The sequence below is a fragment of the Camponotus vicinus genome, unplaced genomic scaffold (genome assembly GCF_025532165.1).
Source record: "Camponotus vicinus isolate PSW18456_S1 unplaced genomic scaffold, iyCamVici1.0 SCAF_4, whole genome shotgun sequence".
Taxonomy (NCBI): domain Eukaryota; kingdom Metazoa; phylum Arthropoda; class Insecta; order Hymenoptera; family Formicidae; genus Camponotus; species Camponotus vicinus.
The window spans coordinates 732,752-747,914 of NW_028141976.1; the positions used below are offsets into that span (position 1 = coordinate 732,752).

The window sequence follows — 15,163 nt, forward strand, 5'->3', positions numbered from 1 at the left end:
AATGTATGCATTTTTTTAGTATTTTAATTTTTAACGATTAATCACTAATCATTATATAATTAATTAAGAATATTTAAAATTAAAATAAAAACATGCATAATGACAGCCCAATGATAAAACTCAAAAGCTTGAATTAAAGGATAGCCAATAATAGAGTGCTGTTGACAGTGGGTATATATATATTAAATTGAAAAATAATTATTACATATTAGTATATCTAAATGTTTCGAAACTGCCCTTTGAGATTTTTTACGATAAATTTGTTTAATATTTTAATCATTATAAGATGTAATTTCAATTTCTGTTTATTTAACGTTTTCTTTTCTGTATTTATTTCTTTTGTCTTTTGTTTTGACTTCAACAGTATTATATTAACTTAGAGATGTGTTTATATTTTTTTCAATATGAAGAACGCGTCACCGACGAGTATTATCGTCGGTTAAAACATGGATGACTCTTATAATATGTATGTGCGCGTATTTTTTAATAATCTGTTATAACTTCCGATGATTTAGAATACGTTTTCGTGTATCAGTTTTAATTTAGTATATAAATGCGGAATCGAAATGTTTGAATGTAATAATATATAATAATTTTTTTCGATTTAATATGCATGCACTATCAACAGCTATAGCTCTATTATTGATCATTCTTCAGCTTAAATTTTTAACAAAATATTTGATTATACAATACTTAGTAAAATTAATAATAATTATATAGAATTGATATATTAATATTAATAATACTAATAATATTAATTAATACTTAAAAAAAATAAAAGTATGTATTAATATCTTATAATATTTTTTTGTAGAAGAGAAGAAAGACTGGGAAAAATAAAAATGGAGCTGATTAGGAAAAATGATTAAAAGGATAAGAAAAGCCGAACATCTAGAGTGACATGAAAAAAAAGGTAAATGAAAGAGAATAATTTTTTTATTCAATTTTTTATATCTGCTTAAAATCTCACACTTAAGAAATACAATATCCCTCGAAATTTTTTAGCTGAAAGTTTTTATAGCAATATTTTTGAATATATTTATATATAAACAAAATCTCTTTTTCTCTTTTTCTTTTCGTGAAAAATATTTTAAACAAAATTAGATTCAAATTTAATTGAAAAATTAAATAATAAAATATTTATTTATTAACACACACAACGAATTTATACATAGAGCTATAGTTTTTTAAAAATCTTTTAAAACTTTTTTATATTGTGTTTAAATTTGTCAAATATGTATCCCTGTTACATTAAAATTAAAATTATTATTTTCGACATTGAGATTTTATGTATGCGTGTGTGATATAAAATTTAATCTTAAATATAATCTTTTAAAGCCGTATAAGTTCAAGGCTTAATTAAGTCTTAATTTATAGAATAGCTTTATTCAAGCTGATGCAATTTCGCATTTTATGTAATCATATTTGAACCGATAACTTTTAACTAATGCTTCACGAAAACACTGTAACAAGGTCGAAAATATTCTGAATGAAACTTGTTTTATTTAAAATTTAAATTAATCTTTCAAATCAATTTAAAATTCAAGTACAATCTTCACATAAAATTGAACAAATATAATATCCAAGGTTTGTCCAATTTTTCGCTGCATAGTTAAAATTCTATGTATAAAATTATTCAATTGAACTCTTAGAGTGCGCACTCGCATACTTAGAATGCATACTCACATTCATAAAACTCGCGATTCGCCATGATATTTACTTTTTACACGAGAAGTATATATATATATATATATATATATATATATATATATATATATATATGTATATATATTTGGAAGAAAAAATGTATTTCAATATATTCAATGATTCACATAAATATTCGCGCTTTGTCTAAAAATAAAGCGCATACGTGTACACCCTCAGAAAGGATTTCTAATAACAAGACAAAAAATATTCTTGACACATTTAATCCGGTCACAATCTTATGTAGTATAAAAATGAAACAATTTTAAAACTAAAACAATAATTCTTATTCTTCTCTCTCGAATTAAATAAGATTGTCTTTATAATCTGGAAACAAGAATAATATAAAGAAATCTAAGCTATATATTCTTGCACTTAGAATAATTTGATATTAGCGCCATTTAATAAATAAGAATATATTCTTAATTTGCGACTTCTACGCCGCAACTCGATTTTCGTGTGCGCGACATGTTTCTTCATTTACCGCTATGCAGCGACACCACTCTTAATTTTTCTCGTACTCAATATTTACCATGAAATGTATATAAAGGACTTGTATTAACATAAGATCTAAAGTATATTTTTCTCCTTTAGCAGTGATGCGGAAGAGAGGACGCCTGCTCACACACAGGTTCTCTATGTGCATTTGAGCCGCATCCTCTTTCTGACATCACTGTTTATCAATTTAATTTCAAGTTGAATTTAAAATAATTTATTTAATAATCTGGATTCCTTGTTGGGATTCAGAATATTAAACAGATTATTTCAAATTAGGCGGAAAAAACTTTTAGACCAATAATTAAATTTATTTGACTTCAGCAAAATTTATTAATTCCAAAAAAATATTTTTCTCTGTGTATTAAGAATATATCTCTTTAGAAGATCCTCTTAACTTAAGAGTATCCTCTTAGCGCTTATTTTAGTGGTATATATTCTAAAGATAAGTGGCATATTCTTAAGTTAAGAATACAATTTTTTCGCAGTAGTTGCGTGAAACCGACATGCATCTGTCGTCTTTTGTAGATAGTATCAGGATCATTTTATTCTAGATTTAAGAATTTTCTATTTAAGATTAAAATATTCTTTTTTTAATAAAAAATATGATTGGCGCTATATCGATCCTATTTTATGATAGATTGAAGTGTAATAGCATTAAATTTAGAAATCTTTTCTGTGGGTGTATATAAGTAACATAATGGACAACCATTGAATACATTGAAACTGTATCTATATGTATGTATGTATGTATTCTTCCAAATATATATGTATTCCTCTTTTCATTCTGAATTCTTTACTTATGTTTACGATCTGTTACCTGCTTATAAGAACCTCACCTATTATAAGAAACTCACCTTTAGAAATATGGAAGAAATCGAGAATTTCAATTGGTCGTTCCGCGTTTCTTGATGGTAGCCTACACTGCGAAAATTTCCCTCTCTCCATGATACACAAAAGGAACTTTTAAATGTCTTTAAAGAGGAGGAGTTTAGAATTTTGAATGGTTTACGAGCCCAAGAATAACTTGTTTGCTGGATTAAATTTGTTGAATTAAATTTTTTTCTATCAGATCTCAACGGAATATCGTAAATCATGGCAGATATATATATGTATAGAATTAATATCTATGCAACATTTTTAGATTTTTATCTTTAAAATAGAAATCTTTTTGCTACTCATAATTCAACTCTGCCATTATATTCTTCAGAATTTTTTATAAATCAATAAATATATACATATATCTCTCGCTCTGACCCACACACGTAATAAATATCTGATTCAACACATTTTCTTTTTGATCATTAAATCTAATCGTTTTATTCTGATATTTTTTTGTCAAACTCTTAATTCACGCTTTATTTTATGTATTCGTATAAATATAATTATTTATTTATAAACAGGCAACAAATTCCTCTAATAAAATTAATTACAAATGCATTTGAATATCTAATAAAAGCCCAGCACAATAAATAGTCTCAATTATCTAAAAATATTCTTTAATTAAATTGAACGTTTCGGTCCTTTCTTTTGATCATTTTCAAAATATAATGCGCTAAATTTGGATTTGAATAAAAATTTGTTATAATAAATTTTTATAATAAATAATTTTTTATAATTAAATCTGATTTAAACTTAAAGACCGATGAAATATTTTATAATTTATTTTATATATATACATATAATTACTTCAATATAACATTGTTAAATAATTACTATTGATTCTTTCATGTTTATGCATATTTAAGTCGATTTTTTGTTCATTTATTTTAAACCGGTCGTAGAAATGGCGAAGCATTGTAATATCCTAACAATAGCGTAACTTATCCTAAATGTGAAACGTGTCAACACCAAACTCAAGGTTAAAACTTTCTTTTTTTCTTTTCGGCGTCTTAATGAGACTCAGAGATCCGAACATTTGTTCTCTGCGAGTGTGCTGGATGCATTTCCGGATGCTTTCCGAAACATTAACGAAAATCCCTCGCCTAAGAGGAAAATTATTATATAATATAAACATGCGTCCGCACATGCGGTCTACAAAGATTTGACACTAGAATTTTTCGCTAAAGACTTTTTTTTTAATGTTATCGGAATGAATGAACTTAATCTTTATATGAATTTTACTTTAGGTTTACTCGAAAAATATTTGCAACTACAGATGAGATATCTAAACATGTAAATATCTAAATATAGAATTAGATAAGCGAGAAGCCTATAAAGATTGAATATACAGTGTCTAAGTGTACATATTAAATTTTTTTTTTAATAATAGAGTTGTAAAAAATATCTCGAATTAAAGTTATTTTGTTTAAGAAAAGATTTAAATAATGATAATAATAAATAATTTTTAATATTTTATATAAAGATTAATACATATTTTTGCATCAGAGGTATTGTTATTTTCTTTAAGTATAGTCTTTTATATCTTCCTAAAATTGTACAGTATTCAAAAATATAACTGAATTTGTTGATTGTTTACACAACAGATTTCGATCAAATAAATCTCGCGAAATATGCATTTTATCAGATTATAATAACATGAAAATATCAGCTTTTTATTATTTAAATTATTTGATGGCATTATTTCATACTTTCTATTAAAGCACGATACAAAATATATTTGAACTTAAGTATATTGTATATAATCAGAGAGAGAAGGATCGAATATTGAATTCAAATATGAATTAAAAATATTAATTTAAAAATATATAACCAAATCATTAAATTAGCGAAGAAAGCGATTATATTTTATTGCGAGAGAATGTTAGTCGCTTTCCGTTGCTCTATCTGATAACTCATTCGATCTAAATCTCGATATCGTTAGACCTGCTGAATTCTTACTCCGAGGTGCTTCAGCTCTTCACACACATCTTCATCAAATAAAAATATATATCTATTATTTCGCGTATGCTGCCGCCGATAAATTATTATTAATTATATAATAATAAAATTTAATAACAAAATACAATGATAATTTTTGGTTTTGTAATGCAATTAAAAGAAAATTATGTGTAACACATGTCGCTGTGTTCAGTAAACCATTTTGAACTTACAAAAACCTGCTGACAAGTCACCCGGGAATAACAACAATAAATTAGCCGAAGCACAATGTTATATACAATCTTAATGAGTAACTTTCTAGTATACGTTCTGCGGAATTCTTCACAAGAACGAGAAAGAGAATTTCTATTTAAAGCATCGTTGTAAATATTATGCAATCGCAATTAATACCTCTACGTGTACTTACTGAGATATCGTATACGCTGTGTTGTGCGACAACTGTGACATACTATGTAGCACGGATATCCAATAAATCATTCAAATCATTTTTTTAAATTCAATTCTTCAATCAAATTTCAAAAAATTCCACACAGAGTTTGGCAAGCACGATTTTGCGGATTAATAAAATGTAATTAATACGAATCATCGCGTAAATATAATTTAAATACAACATATGTTTATAAATATATAATAAAAATATGTATAAAATGTGATGACAACATCTTAAACTTTCATAAATTCCCCCTTTTATCGATTTCATACAAAAGATCTGTTTCTTACAATTTTATTCAATATACGATCATAATGTTTTTATTAATTTACAATCGATTGAGATTATTAAATTACTAGTTTTGTTTAAATATAACGATTTTCGATTAGTCATCGTATTTTGAACCATACTTGAGATAATTTCTCGATTATAATATTACGCGCTTCCAGGATCTAATGTTATATTCGTCGATTAAACGTTTGAACTTCTGACCGGCTATAATGCCAGTGCGAGAGCTTTCCGCGGCCCTCGAGGACGAAGGGCTTTTAGGTACTAATTTTATGTAAAGTTATGAGACGTTGCGGTGCTCTGATGTGCCATCACGCTTCCCGCAGGTGCTATAATCGAGAGGTTGCGCTTCACGACCACCGCGTTGCAGTATAACTAAATGTTCTGCTAGGAATTCCGAGTTATCTTTTGGACATAACAGAGAGCATTCAACGCGAAAATAAACTATGACATTTTTGGGTCTTATGAGAAATCGATATCATATTCATAAACGAAAATTAAAGAGTAAATCGAAAGTGGCGAGAAATTTTAAGCCAAAAGAAGTACCAACAGAATTAAATTGCGAAGATTACATTTTATGATATTCCAGTTTGTAAAACGGTATTTTATAATTAAACTTTTTGATGATTGCTTAAAAATCCAACAACATCCAAGTGCAAAATTATCTCAGATAAATACAATATCATTCCAATTTTATGTTCATTAATATATAATTTGATTTGAAAATGCATGTGTATGCATATATAAATATAAATATATAGATATTTTATGAAAACTTTTTGTAAGCAATTAATTTAAAAAAAAATAAAATGATCGACAAATTAATTATAATAGGAATGCTATAAGAAGATATCGTCATGCAATGCATAAATAAGCTGCAGCGGGCACTCTACGCGCGCCTTCAGCGCGGTGAAGTGTTTATGGCACCATAAAAAAATAGAAAACATTTTTATAGGTTGATCATTAAAGTCGGCTCGGCGAAGCAACGAAGAAGATGTCCGCCAATTAATGTCCGCGGGCCCTCGCGTAACTATAACTCTCTACTCTGCACAACGCGAGAATTATATCGAATTATCTTCGTTTGATCAAGCTTTTCGTTTTTCTTTTTTCATGTTTATCGAAAGAAATTATTATTCTCCTATATCTGATGGCCTGAATTACTTAAGATGTAAATTAACGGAAAGAAGTTAAAAATCATAGATTAATCGAACAAAAATATGAATTTTATATATAGATTAATGTGGAAGAAGCTCGTAGGAGTAAAAATAAGAAAAGAGAACTATATTAAAATTTGATTAAAATCCTTATATATACAGGATCTCTTCCCAAAAAAGCTCTTGTAGCTTACCTCGAGAGCTTTTCAAAACACTATAATAAGGTATTTTTTTATCGAATACTTTTCGAGTTATGAGGCTTGAAATAATTTTTTAATTTTTACATAAACCATAAAATATCTAGTAAAATATTCATTTTTCGATTATCTTCCCTTAATACTTTTATATACAAAATAATGAGAGGAATCAATTGGTGTAAAGAAAACACATAATTGTTTCGAAAAAAAATATGTAATTGTTAATTGCAAATAATATATTTTTTCTTCGAAACAATTATGTGTTTTCTTTACACCAATTGATTCCTCTCATTATTTTGTACATAATAAAGATATTAAGGTAAGATAATCGAAAAATGAATATTTTACTAGATATTTTATGATTTATGTAAAATTAAGAGATTATTTCAAGCCTCATAACTCGAAAAGTACTCGATGAAAAAAATATTTTATTATAGTATTTTGAAAAGCTCTCGAGGTAAGCTACAAGAGCTTTTTTGGGAAGAGATTGCCCTGACACCCTGTATATATGAGAACTGTATAAATTATTAATCACGATATAATTCTTGTTGATCATTTCGTGCGCGATAATATTAAAATTATATATTATTATTCTATTGTTTTCATTGTTTTAGTTCTAGTATCTTCTATAGTTTTTTTTGTATGTTTTAAAAACGAATCTTTTATTGCATAATTATCTATTTTTTTTTTCAAATAAATTATAATCTTTTTAATGGAATTTTGATATTGCACTGGGTATGCGCACAAAGAAATAAATATACAGGTCTAACTACACTGATAAGTTTGTCAAAATATTTTGCGGAATCTTAAAGATTATTTTCAAATAAATTAGAAGTTACTTTTATACATATATATATAATACTAAAACAAATCTCTCTCTCACACATACACACACACACTATATATATATAATAATCTTACTAAAAACTCTCCATAATTAAACTTACTTAGTCTCTAATCTTATAATCTGTAATAGGCACGTGTCACGAAACAAATATATAATAATTATGTTTTTTATTGTCTGTAATGGACTGTTACAAGCACTCAATAAATTCGACGTTTTTACTCTTCAACCTGTTCTTACTGTAAATATATATTGGTATGATATAAAACTCTTAGTGTCCATTTAAGAATGACTTTCAGCGAAAGAGATTGACTGAAGCATTTATGACTATCCTAGGACAAAACCCTCTATGGAAAAATCATAAAAATATATAATGAATGCAATTTTATATATATAAGAAAAAGTCTACACAGAGAGCACGCGATAAAATCATAATGAGAAACAATAAAGTATTGAACATCTTGAGGCGTCAGATCTCATCGTTTTATACGGAAGGATACAAATTATCTTTAAAAAATAACAATAAGATAACGAGAGAAAGACGCAAATGTTTCACATAAAGTAAAAAATAAAATGTGAGAAAAAAAAGGTTGTGATAAAAGGTAGCGATGTTATGAGAAAATGTGAAAGGGAATGTTATGCTTTTCAAGCAAGTAAATTACGAATGTAGGGTCATTTATCAAGTAAAGACGCATGTCGCGAGAAAATTTTAGAGTAACTAAAAGCATTTCCAACAATGGTCAATTTATGACAATATAAATCTTTATTGTAACAATATAACAGTTTAAGATACAAATAAGCTGTAACAGTTTAAGATACAATTCTTCTTTGCAGCGATATCCAGCTGTATTCACAAAAGAGAAGAAAAAAAGAAAAACAATAACTTTTTCAAACAGAAGAAAAAGAAATCAACACACCCTAACAACACCTTAGGATAAAGTCAATTATTTTAAATTATTAGTGAAATACTGCTGTAACAGTTTAAGATACAATCTAGAATCGAAACTAACAAGATGTTTGAAATTATTTTTTTTAAGTTGTGTGTGTGTGTGTGTGTGTATGTGAATGTTCTACCACCTTTAAACCGACAAAATTTCATTTATTGTATAATATTTCACTTATTGTATAACTATCTATTTGTCAAAACTACTATATATCAAATTTGTTACGCTTAGTCATAGTGTCGCCATTAAAATATAGGTGCTTTTATTTGGCGATGCAAGTCGATTCAACATCACTCTATCTTTGTTATTCATTGAGATTGAAAAAAGAAGAAATGTCATTGTCCTGCTAATGTAACCGAAAAAAGAATCAGCCAGTTTCTTTTTTCTCTTCCTACAAAATTGAAGTTGCGTTGTCGTTTCTTAACGAACAACCGGAACAAATTTTTGTAATTAAGAATCATATTTTAACAATAAACACGAAACTTTCTAAAATTCGTAACGTTCGTTTTTTCCCCATTGAAAACCTGATTCAAACCTTGTTAATTTTAATACTTTATAATACTTTATAATAATAATTGATTAATTATTACCTTTAAATAGAATTATAAATCTAATATTTTAAACACATTTAAAAAATGAAATTTATTTTTATTTTGAACAAGGAAATGTTTGTAAAAATCAATTTACTTATTAATTGTCTTGTAAAATTCAAAAACAATAGTTTATTCGATTTGTGTGTAATTATTTTAAGACGCTTGAGCGTGCAAATTCTGTACAATCATTAACAAGCTTGATCACTTATAATTCAAAAATTATTGTAGTCAATATTTTCGTATTTTGACTTTATTTTATCCCTCCAAAGTACGCTAAAATATTACGAAGACACCCATATGTATGTAATTATAATTTTTATAAATTTAAAAAATAATTCTTTATAAAACTATGAATCTTTATCGACAAGTTTTTAATAAATAGATTAAATTTAGAAAATAAAAGCCCGCGTGTGGCATATGTTTATATACAATAATACAATATTGAGACATAATATATTTAAATCCACGCAAAAGATTAAAATTATTATTTTGAGCAAACTCATTATCTCGAAAACGAGGTATTCTCTCGAAAAAAATTAATCTAATTATATTCCTTCACATTTCTTACTTATATTTTTTAAAGAAACGTAATATTAATTACATATAATATTAATTTTATCAATATCACAACATTATTGCACTAACGTGATATATTTCCGTACTCTTAAAATCATGAGATTTAATCATGAGGTTTTATTATGAGTGTGAAATGACGTGTCATGCTTTCATTATCAGAAATCTGTCTTCACAACAGTATAGATGATATGGAACATAGAAAAACTTAAATATATTGCTTTGAAAAGAAATAGTGCCGAAACTACTGCGTGACCAATTAAACTGCCACTGTCATTCACTGTTATCGAAGATAGCTAGATGTCCTTCTCGCCTTCTTTTTCACATACAAACTCAATTCTACCAAAATCACTGCAATAAAATAGCAACAGGTGTGCTAATCCTCATCGCACAATGGGTGTGTTATCCTCAGTAACTATACGAAAATATAACTATAATCGACAACAATCTCTCCTTCATTTATGCACATTTATTATACCAGTATGATATCAGAGAAAATATCATATCATAGATATATTTCATTGTACATAGCGTTATTCAACAACAAATAATCTATCTTCAAACACAAGAAAAAGACTAAACGTTAGTTTCTTTTAGTTTTTAATGAATATGATTTTGTTTTCTAAATTGCTTCATCACGTCATAATTTTTTTTTAGAAATTTGCAGTTAAAAGTTGCAAAAAACGACTATTTTTACTTTGAGATATATGACTATGATGTGTTGAAGAAGTTTTATTAGAATTAAAATTATGTATTATTAAAATCTTCAATCTTCAAGAAAAATATTTTGTGTTGATTATAGTTAATAAGATATTTAGGGTTGAACATGGTGTCTATTGTAGAAAAGTTGCGAATTACATCATTAATCTATCAAATAGATTGTGTTTGTGCAATTTAATTTATTCAAACTTAAGGTTTTTCAAGTAGCTGAGTACGAATCTAATATCAAAATTAATAAAATTTAACAGGAAAGTTCTTTGTTATTTTGAAATTTTTACAATAATTATTGAAATATTATTTAAAAAGAAATTGGCGAATTACCGCGCGTTTCGCACATCTAGATTGTGGAATGTGTTCTCTAGATGTTAATGACGAGTGGTCACATGACAACAACATAAAAAGTTTGGCATTCTCCCACTCGTGTCTTTTCGTTGCCGTGCGACACTCGTTGTTGGCACACTTAAAGCAAACACATCCCATGGTCTAGCGTCTATGGGAAACGTGCGTTTATTTGAGAATCCTTTTTTAAATTAATATTTCAATAATTATTGCAAAAATTGAAAAATGGTAAAAAACTTTTCTGTTTAATTTATTGAGCTTTATCTCCTCACGAACGTTGATCCATCTTTATCAAATGTCCTGTATATAAAAATAACATTTTATATAGAAGAAAAAAGACGGATTTTTTAATATTTCGTGTTCTTCAAAGCGCTCATTTAATTTCCTTAATGTATGGAACATAATAATGTAAAGTGTATCATTTATATCTTGTACTAATATTCTAGCACAATCGTGAAGCGAATAATGAAGAATCGTTTCTATTAACAAGATCAGAAAAGAAAACGAAACGGTAACTACCCGGGAAGATACTAGATCGGAATGAGATCTCGCGTGTATGAATCTAAAACAGACATTACTCAAGTAACAATAGAATCCTTTTGAAAAAAGAAGTTCAAGGACACATGCAATTCTGTTTCTTTACAAATCAACCCTAGTTCAGCCATAAATTATATCAAATATCGAAACATTAAAATAGTATTGTGATATTGAACAAAAATCCAACAACGAAAAAAATTCCAACGTCCAAGAAAAAATACAATAGACATAACACAATTACTGGGAAAAAGTTATGGTTCACTACTGAAAGAGTAGGTCTCGTGTACTGATTGAGATAAATTTTTCTTTTGTGGAAAACCATGAAAATAACGGTATAACGTAATCATATGTGACACACACCCTCAGAAAGGATTTCTAATAACAAGACAAAAAATATTCTTGACACATTTAATCCGGTCACAATCTTATGTAGTATAAAAATGAAACAATTTTAAAACTAAAACAATAATTCTTATTCTTCTCTCTCGAATTAAATAAGATTGTCTTTATAATCTGGAAACAAGAATAATATAAAGAAATCTAAGCTATATATTCTTGCACTTAGAATAATTTGATATTAGCGCCATTTAATAAATAAGAATATATTCTTAATTTGCGACTTCTACGCCGCAACTCGATTTTCGTGTGCGCGACATGTTTCTTCATTTACCGCTATGCGGCGACACCACTCTTAATTTTTCTCGTACTCAATATTTACCATGAAATGTATATAAAGGACTTGTATTAACATAAGATCTAAAGTATATTTTTCTCCTTTAGCAGTGATGCGGAAGAGAGGACGCCTGCTCACACACAGGTTCTCTATGTGCATTTGAGCCGCATCCTCTTTCTGACATCACTGTTTATCAATTTAATTTCAAGTTGAATTTAAAATAATTTATTTAATAATCTGGATTCCTTGTTGGGATTCAGAATATTAAACAGATTATTTCAAATTAGGCGGAAAAAACTTTTAGACCAATAATTAAATTTATTTGACTTCAGCAAAATTTATTAATTCCAAAAAAATATTTTTCTCTGTGTATTAAGAATATATCTCTTTAGAAGATCCTCTTAACTTAAGAGTATCCTCTTAGCGCTTATTTTAGTGGTATATATTCTAAAGATAAGTGGCATATTCTTAAGTTAAGAATACAATTTTTTCGCAGTAGTTGCGTGAAACCGACATGCATCTGTCGTCTTTTGTAGATAGTATCAGGATCATTTTATTCTAGATTTAAGAATTTTCTATTTAAGATTAAAATATTCTTTTTTTAATAAAAAATATGATTGGCGCTATATCGATCCTATTTTATGATAGATTGAAGTGTAATAGCATTAAATTTAGAAATCTTTTCTGTGGGTGCATGATGATGTAACACATGTGTAAAATTATGTTTCTCTTTTTTATGTTTTCCCAAAATCTTTTTCAGTATTACAATCCTGAACTTTTAGCAATATATTTAATCATGAATTTTTAACAATATTTAATGATAGCTACATCATTTATAATTTTGGATATTTTAACAAACAATCTCAAAATAATATATAAACTTGGAAAAAATTTCATATAAAATCAAATATATACAGAATATATACAGAATATTCTCTAAAATCTCCGAATTTTCTTTTAAGAACGAATTCTCTAGTCAATTTGAAAATGATTATTTCTTAGCATTACAATATTTTCTCAGCAAAAATGTTGAAATATTAATAATTTTTAAATCAAGCGATCAAAAAAGAAGGGCATCTTGTTAAACTTGTGAAGTTAAAAAATCGGAACATGCACACGCACACACACATTCTTCAGTTAATTTTAGAAAAGTTTACTTTAATAAAATTTTCATTTTAATTAAATATTTTAACTTTAGCTATATACAAAGATATAAAATGATAAAAATTAAAACCTCGTAAAAAATAATAACTTTTCTTGATATTTTCGCTAAAGAAAAATTATTTCTAAAATAGCCAAACAATCCACTCTTAAGAAAAAAATTCGCGCAGAAATTGTTTCTTGTATAATTATCCATAAAATATGTCTATATATATTTTCTTCCTCTTATGTTTAATCTCTGCCTGTATATGTATAGAAATAATAATGAGATAATTAAAAAATAATTAGAAGAATAATTTTTGCATTAATTTTTTTTTCTAGAAAAAGTAAAATTTGAAACATATTGCTTATACAATGTATATATATTTTCCTCAGAAGAGTCATTGATTAAAATGCCGTTATAATATTAAACAGAAAAATATCTGTATATAAAATAACACTTTATGTGAAAACAGAAAATTTTTTTAAATTTTTAGAAGTTAGTAAAAAAGAGAAATTTTAGTATTTTAAATTCTTCTAAATCTTTCTAAAATCTTATTTAACCTTTCTTTTCTACCTAACAGTATTGCGTGTTTAGACAAAATTTGTCATTCCCCTTTATAACAATGAAAGGAAGGGAAAAGAAAGAAAGATTCGAAAACATGTAAAATCTTCACACTACTTTCACTGTTAAATGCAGCGAGAAACAATTTCTCGTAGAAAAAAACGTTAAGTGAATGGGAACAAAAGTCTTATAAATTTCTGTTATACATGTGAAATATATTGTTTGGGACATTTTCTCCAGAATGTTTCCGGAAATCAAAAGAAAGTGAAGGAAACAAAAAAAAGTGAGTAAAGAGAAAAAAATTTAAATAGAGATATATATTTAAATATTTCTTATAAAATTAAAACTCAAAATTATTTGATATGTATGCAAGAATAAATTAAGAAAGTCACTGATATATTGATATTATTCAAGAGTAGTTTTTTACACAATGGCATCGATCTTTCAATTAAACGCGTAAAGAAATCCCACTTCAACTTAAATAAACGCAATAAACAATGATCATCGATTGTAATCACAGCTACGATAAACTTGAGTTTTCGGCTCTAAATTATCTAAGTGCTGAAATGATTTATGAACTTCTGGCACACGGTATATAGCTATACACTTATATACATCCCAAACCATTTTGCGTATATATGTGTGTGTGATCTTACTACGATCGTGCAATAAAATAATATATTACGCGAATACAGTACTTAAAATTGAAGATATATGATACTTGTGCTATGATTTATTCGATTATGGCAATTAAATTGTCCTTTTGACATAACAAACTGAAAAAAATATTACATATATCAATTATAATAAAAATATAATTTATTAATACGATAAATTAAACTTCACATAACTTTAGCAAAAGTGTTTGATTACTAACAAATATTTTCATATTTCTGTTATAACATAAAAATACAAGCTAATACGAATCTGAAACAAAATACGAGAAATATAATTTTCTTTGTTAATGTATAAATCAATCAAAGATATGCAAGAATATGTCAGTCTTTATCGAAATTATTTTCAATAAAACACCAAAACTAAATATAATGAAATTATATTTATATATAATATAAATTATACATGTATAATACAATATATAATATATATTAAGAGATATAACATGGAG

The 15,163-nt window shown here is 26.6% G+C and overlaps 1 protein-coding gene across 2 annotated transcripts in view; it reads left to right on the plus strand.

Moving 5' to 3' along the window:
* Window positions 1-15,163, plus strand: part of Cad (homeotic protein caudal) — a 35,342-nt gene that overhangs the window by 1,745 nt on the left and 18,434 nt on the right. For both annotated transcript variants that reach the window (XM_083096945.1, XM_083096948.1), the window contains exon 2: window positions 815-913. The gene's annotated coding sequence lies outside the window, so the exon portion shown is untranslated. The remainder of the gene's footprint in view (window positions 1-814; window positions 914-15,163) is intronic.